This window comes from Ursus maritimus, unplaced genomic scaffold, assembly GCF_017311325.1.
Source record: "Ursus maritimus isolate PB19 unplaced genomic scaffold, ASM1731132v1 scaffold_12, whole genome shotgun sequence".
NCBI classification, from domain to species: Eukaryota; Metazoa; Chordata; class Mammalia; order Carnivora; family Ursidae; genus Ursus; species Ursus maritimus.
Genome location: NW_024423564.1, coordinates 50642532 through 50650125, shown reverse-complemented (window position 1 = coordinate 50650125; position 7594 = coordinate 50642532).

Below are 7594 nucleotides of genomic sequence, written 5' to 3'. Positions count from 1 at the left end.
GTTTTTACTGACCATAGGTTCTGTGGGAATCTCTTGTATAATACTGAAAATATGCTTTCTCTGCCTTCCCATTCTTCAAGGGGGCAGTTAACTTGTTACTCTTTTATGGTATCTGTTATGATTTCCCCAAACTCAACATATCTCTCTGATTTCTCCTAATTACCGTCTTTCTAGGTAGTTGTAATTCTTTAAATCTAGACATCGTGGATTTTTAAGATGTGCTGCCATTTTTATACCTCCAAGAAAGAAAAGGCTCTGCGTATTTAACTGATTTACAATGCTTTCTCATCCTTTAGAATTTTTGTATTCTTATATCTACTGGAAGAGCTCTTTTAGACTTAATTAAATAAAGATTTTTGTTTAAATCTTATTGCTCTCATAAGGAAAATATAAATCAAAGAAATTGGTTAAGGAATTCTTTTTCATATTCAGAATCAGTTTTTTTTTAATTGCTTTTCAGCTCAGTGCTGTTGATGTCAATATTTTTCCAAACACTAGCATGTTCTGGGTTATCAAGAATACTTGTGATACCGCACTTCATAAAAGAATGCTTCACTGTTGTTTCTAAGATTTTCTACCGGTGTGGTCCATTTTGCTGGTACTTTATATGATCTTCCCAGAAGATGTCAACATAAGGTTTTCAGACAACACTCAGGACTCCTTTTCCTTCCTCAAATGGTCTTTAAATAGTTTGTTGACCGAAGTATTGATGGGTTAAAATTGTCCAGTCTGTCATGAGGGAAGCGCCCCAGTTCGTCTGTATGCGATCAATGACAACTCGATCACAGCTGCTACTAGGCTATCGGTAATTGTGAGATGACATCGATTTTAACAAAGATCTTGATGTCAGAGGTGTTAACATATTGTGAACCTTAAAACAGAAGAAATACAACACTACTCTCTTCTTTCGTATTCCTCAGAGTTCAACTAAAAATTGACATCTGGGAACCTTTCCTTGGCCCCTAGGACTCTGTTAGTAGCTATTTTCTCTGAAATCTCATAACCCTCTATTTCGTTAAAAGGACTCAGTAATCATTTTACATGAAAATAATCCACACACATGGTTAACCTACTGCTATCAAAAAACTCTTGTTCCCTGCCCCACTACCCTCACTGTGCCAGTGCTGACCTTGGGAACAACTAACTTGAACCATTTCTGGTTTTGGTTTTTAGGTCCGTGGCTTCCTCTGAAAGGCTGGATAATATGCCTATACTGACTTCTTTTCTTTTCATTTATCAGCCATAAACAGATACTGTAGTAGAACAGAATTTAGTTTACTAGTTTTGCGTTCTTTCTTTCTCTGTTCCTGCATATAATTATATTAATTTTCTGAGCTTTTTAAGTGGTTACGTTTGTAATTCCCTCCACTATTTCTGTTCCATTCACTACAGACGTTCCTCTTGACTTCCTACATTATCAGGTTGGGATAGTTCACTCTTTGCCTTCCCACTATCTCTCCTTATATAATCATACCACCCAAGTTTTGAGAACTGTATAGTGAGAATATTATTAATATTTCACATTCAGTATTGTAATTAATTTAATCTTTCATTTTTGTCTATTGGTTGAACCAAAAAGTTGAAAAACAATAAATAGCATTAATGTTATTATGACTTCCTAAATACCATTCACTGCAGAATCAAGAAGTGTCCCAGGATTATATTTCATTTAATATGACTCCTTAGCCACCCAAAGGAGAATATTCCTAGAATCAAGGTTTAGGGGATTCTTCCTTCTTTCAAATGGATTCTTTAATTCTGGCACTTGGTCAGAATTATGGCATATATGGAACACCTGGCTGGCTCAGTCCATAGAGCATGTGACCTTTGATCTTGGAGTCGTGACTTCAAGCCCCACGTTAGGTATAGCGCTTACGTAAAAAAAGAATATGCCATGTTTTATTTTGGTCCATATTTAGAGCAGGACTTTCTGTAAAGGGTTTTCTAATTACCTTCCTTTTTTCTTGTTTGGAGAAGGTAGGTGGGCCTTCTTCGTTATATCTTTAATGTTTTAGGATTTTATTCATTCTCTTTATTTTTTTGGAATCCATTTCATTCTTCCTTTTGACGACCATGAACTCATATTCTTATTTGGGCTAGTGGCCTCAATTTTGGAATATGACTTCCTTTTTTCCCTTGTGCTATTCTGTGGGGTCTGTTTTCGTTCTTTGTTTTTGTCAAATTTTTGCAGCTTCAGAATCATATTACACATATTACACATTGAGTTCCTGCCTTCCTACTGGCCGTTTCCTTTCAGGGGTCGTCTGCTGTCTGGACTGGTCATTCTCCTCAAGTCTGTGGAGCCATCAACTGGGTTGTATTCATGCTCTCCTGATCCTGAATCCCGGAATCCCTCGTTCTTGGTTTACTCCTCATTTTGCTGAAATACCTTGTAAAATTCCTTCTGAGAAAGATATTCATAGGATATAAATTTTCTAAGTCATTGTGCTATTGAAAATATATTTGCTTAGCTCTGATACTTGCTTGACTGGCTAATAGAATTTTCTACTGTAGATAATTTTCCATCAGGCATCACTAGATTTTCTTCTAGTGTTTTGGTATAAAACATTTGTTTTACAGTATTCATTGTTTCATTGTATTCATTGTTTGGTATAAAACATTTGATTCCATTCTGCTTCTCATTCCTTTAGAGATTTTCTTTCTTCTCTGAAAACCTTTCCTGTCTTCTCTTCTTTGCTCTTTTGTAATTTCTTAGTGATATTAGCAATGGATTAGCAATGGATATTTTTTCCATTCTTACTCCTTGGACTTGGTACACTTTTTCTTTTTTTCAGTTTGAAAACTTGTGTCTCTTATCACCTCTGGAAAAGTTTTTCATATAATTTCATTGACCATTTTCTCTTTATTCTCTTTTTCTGGAAATACTAGTCATTGGTTATGGATCATTTGACTTTTTTAAAGCATTTTTTTCTCTTTTTTTCTTTTGGGGAGGAATTAATTATACAAATGTATTTTCTAACATTTCTATTGAAAAATGTTTTTGCAGCTATCCATATAATTTTCCAAAGCTCACTCTTCTGATGATGATTCCTTTGTCAGAGCAATCTTTGAATTTATGGATGCAACATCTTTTGAAATGTCCTTGAAGATCCTCATGAACATTTGCTAAAGCTATTATTTTCTACTCTGGTTTATCTACATCCCCTGTGGTAGGTTTTCTTTTCTTTTTCCTTCTTTTTACAAAATTTTTTCATTATGCTGAAGTCTTCATGTCTTAGTTCATAGCTCCATTCAACGTGGCTGTTAAGGGAAAAAATAGGGAAATGTGAATTCTGTGCATATGGGCAGTGTTTGTCAACTGCTAGGCTTTATTCTAGGCACTTGAGCAGGGAGTGGCCTTTTATGCAGAAGGTCTGTCCCCGTAGATATCAGAACATGTAAGTTCTTTACCATGTTTGTATCACGTCTATACTAAAAGCCCAGGTTCTCCTCATATAACTTGTACTTTTTAAGTCCTTTATATATAGGAGTATATGGAACAATTTTTTATTCTCTTTGGCTATTTGACATCTTTGGATATTTTTTGTCTGTGTTTGGGGATTTCCCCACCTTATAAATCCCTACTTTCCCAAGTTTCCTGTTTGCCTATATGTAGACTGTGAACTAGGCTCTAGCAGTGAGAGGCATTCATGCCAAATCTTAGATCAGAAGTGTGGGATATGGAAGAACAGATGAGCTCAGAGGAGCTCAGAGGTAGTAGGCATTGAGGTTTCAGTTATAACATACAATGTCTTAGCATGGTAGCAGAGTTATCTTTTCTAGAGCAATTTGACATGGGATTTTGGGTGAGGTTCTTGGCTGTGTGCTTCATTATCAGGTTCTCTGGCTCTCACTGAGGTTCTGTGAGGTACCCAATAATTTTAGTGATTTTTTTTCTATTTAAGCTAGCCAGAGTTGTTTCTCTTATTTGTAAACCACTCCTCTGACAATTACAGGGAGTTAGATTGGGCTGCTATGGATTGTTCATAAGAGGATTAAAGAAAGTCAGATACTACATGTACAGACCCAAGCCATCTCTTCTTTTGGCCCCATGTCACCCTGCCCTTTACCATTCAGAGCATCTCCAGGGCTTTGCTAAATAAATTTGTTTCTTCATTGATGATAGCTCCTTCCCCAAATATCCTACGTGGTCACTTCCTTCATTTTACTTCATTAGTCTTTGCTTCATCTTCCAAAAATTTGTTAAAAATCTCTCTTTTGCTGCTGGTCCCCTCTCATTCTCTGTTCTATTGGTTGATAATGATTTACTTTACTATAATTCTAAAGACATCTCAGGAGTAAGAGAAGATCAGTTTATCTGTTTACTTTGTCATCTTGAATGTGAAGTCCCATGGTACTTTACTCATATTGATATTATAGAACTTTAATATATAAAAAAGTCATAAAATGATGTTACTTGTTAAAATAAATGATGATTTTTTATTAATTTTTATATTTCTAGTCCCTTGTGTGGTAACTTATATAGTTAATAATTAAATAAGTTAATTTATATACAGATTTTTAAATTACTTTGTAGGTAAGATGCTTATGCTGACCCAACTTTGTTGACTCTATGGTACCTAAGTCTCTGAATCGTAGCTTATCCCTCTGTATTTTCAAGGAATTAATTTACAACAAGATCATGTAATTAGAGTCATATCAGGAATTAAAACACTTGAAATTAAGTTTTCAAAGTGACAAATGCTTATACCAAGATGATGGAAGGTTTTTTTTTTTCTTAAAATTTAAAATAATTTAAGTCTGTAACAGTTACTTGATGGGAAGGAATAGCATGACCAATTTCTATCCTACGTGAAGAAATAGAAGTAAACATACTTACAATGACTAGGTTAGTAGAGATAGACCAGGCTATGTTTATTTTGACACTTGAAGTAATAGTGTTTTTCATTTATATTTAAATAAAATACTTAAATGGTGTTGTTTAAGTGAAAAATGGACTCCTCTCTAGCATAAAGTAAAAGCAAGAATTAGTGGCAGATGGCGCTCATCGGGTTTACTCATCAAGACAACAGAATTGTCAGAATTGCTTTTCTTACTCATAAACTTTTCTACAAACCTAGAGACTTTGTGAGATCATTGGAGCAAGTTGTAAATAATTTCCTTTTTTCCACTCAAACACGAATTGAGACTATTCTGCTTTATATTAAAGTAGAATTTGATACATAAAGATACACGAAGAATTTTCTATGATAGAAGTTAAAGTCTGATTTTCTTCTGAAAACCCATAATATGATAATTCAGGAGAATATAGATTTTTATTTTTCCTTTTGTTTGGAGTTTATAATAATAACTCAAGAGCCAGTGATGTGTTTAACATGCTTATTCTGGTGGATTGTGAAAATTGAATTACTGACTGCACATCTAGGTGTTATGGATGGATCGTTTAGATCAGTCTATGAATGAATTTTTGTATATTTTATGAAGATTTCAGACGAGATCGGGCGCATTCAGGGTGGTATGGCCGTAGACTATTTTATGATTTCAAATAAAACACATTATTTATCTTAACTGTCAACATAGAATGACTATATTCCATGGGGAATGTTAGGCAACATTATCTCAAGCTCCTCATAGCTTGATGTCTATCAGTGGCTCAGTTTATAGGAGCTATACTTACGGAGGATTGCCTGAGGAATGTGGACTCCATTTATTTATCTACATCAGGAACCCTTAATCTGGGAGCTTTGATAAATTTCAGAGAGTTTGTTAACCTCCTGAAATTATAGCCCTAATTTTGGGTGTACGTGTCTCCTCCTGGCAGGTGGTACCTTGCTCTTACCAAATTCTCAACAATATCCATATTTATTTATTTTTTAAAGGATTTTATTTCTTTGTTTTAGGGAGAGAATGAGGGGAGGGAGGGGCAGAAGAAGAGGAAGAGAGAATCCCAAGCAGACTCTGCTGTGGAGCTCGACGTGGGGCTTGATCTCACAACCCTGAGATCATGACCTGAGCCGAAATCAAGAGTCTGACGCCTAACTGACTGAGCCACCCAGGCACCCCAACAAGATCCATTTTAAAAATGGTTAAGGTGGTGCCTGGTAGCAATCAGTTTGTTCTGTGTATTTATAAGTCTGATTCTGCTTTCTGTTTGTTTATTCATTTGTTTTTTTAGGTTCCACATACAAGTGAAATCACCTGGTATTTGTCTCTCTCAGTCTGACTTATTACACTTAGCAGCTATGTTGTCCATCCATGTTATCACATATGGCAAGATCTCATCCTTTTTTATGGCTGCAGAGTATTCCTGTGTGTGTGTGTGCACGTGTGCGTGTGTGTGTGCATGTGTGTGTGTGTGTATTACATCTTTGTTATCCATAGAATGCATCTTTTGAAGATTGTTGTTATTTTCTTGGTATGATGCTGCCAGCCTATTTTGAAGAATATTTCCAGAAAGATTTGTATCATGCCATTCATTCATTCATTCATTCACTCATTCATTCAGTTAATATATAGAAAGCACCTAGAAGGTGAGAGGCAGGCAAAGGATATAATGTGTGAAGGATGTAATGCTGAAAAGGAAATAGTAAAAAAAATCTCTTGGTCTAGTGGAGTTTACATTCTAGTGGCGAAAGTTAGGCAATGAGCAAGAAAAACGAGAAGTCATATTCACATTAGATAATGTGAAATAATAAAGAGGAAATTCAGCAGAACAGCAGCTATGCCACGTTGGGGTGGAGAAGGTGTTGAAATTTTAGATGGGCTAGTCAGGAAAGGCTCTGAGAAGGGGACTCGAACAAAGGAAGAGCAGTAGTTGATGAGGTCAGAGGGGCAGTCAAGATCCAGGACCTTGTAGTTCTGTGCAGGGCTCAGACTTGTACTCAGAGTGAAAAGGAGAGTACTAGTGTTTGGGGCAAGACAGACATGATCTAGACCACTCTGGCTGCTGCACTGAGAATAGACTGAACTGGGAGTAAGGGCAGCAGCAGGGAGACCAGTTAGGAGGCTCTTCTGACTGTCCAGGGAAGAGATAATGGTGGCTTAGAATAGGGTATTAGCAGTGGAGGGGCTGAGAGGCTGTTGAACTGTGAAGTTCCCGTGAAGCTCTGGTACTGTTAGGATGTTCATGAGGATGTTACCTGTTTTGGAGTTACTCAGGCAAAATTTCTTTCTGTTCTTAGTGTTGGGATTATTTGAACATTTCCTTTAAGCTGTTGGTCTCATTTTATTTTAAAAGTACTCTGAATTTATAATTGAACAATGTGATCATAAGAAAGCATAAAGGAAATTAATAGTTCATCTTTAAAAAGTGAATTTAACTTACTGGCATTTTGTATATTACACTCATTTTGGTCATCTTACCATTAGTTTTCACTTTGCTTGATTTTTTTTTCCTCACAGTTTAAAAATTTCTGCCCTTTTTTGGGCATTACTTGTGTTTTTGTAAACCTCTTTATATATTCCTTTCTGGTGCAATGTAGGCTGTATAAGTGTTTGTCTCCTTGAGTCTATATAAGGGACCACATTGCACACTCTCTTCAAGGTCGCGTCTATGCCCTGTTCATTTTTGTGATTGTTTCGCTGTTATGTAAGAGTGAAACCTGCCTGCAAGAATTCAAACCATAAGAATAGT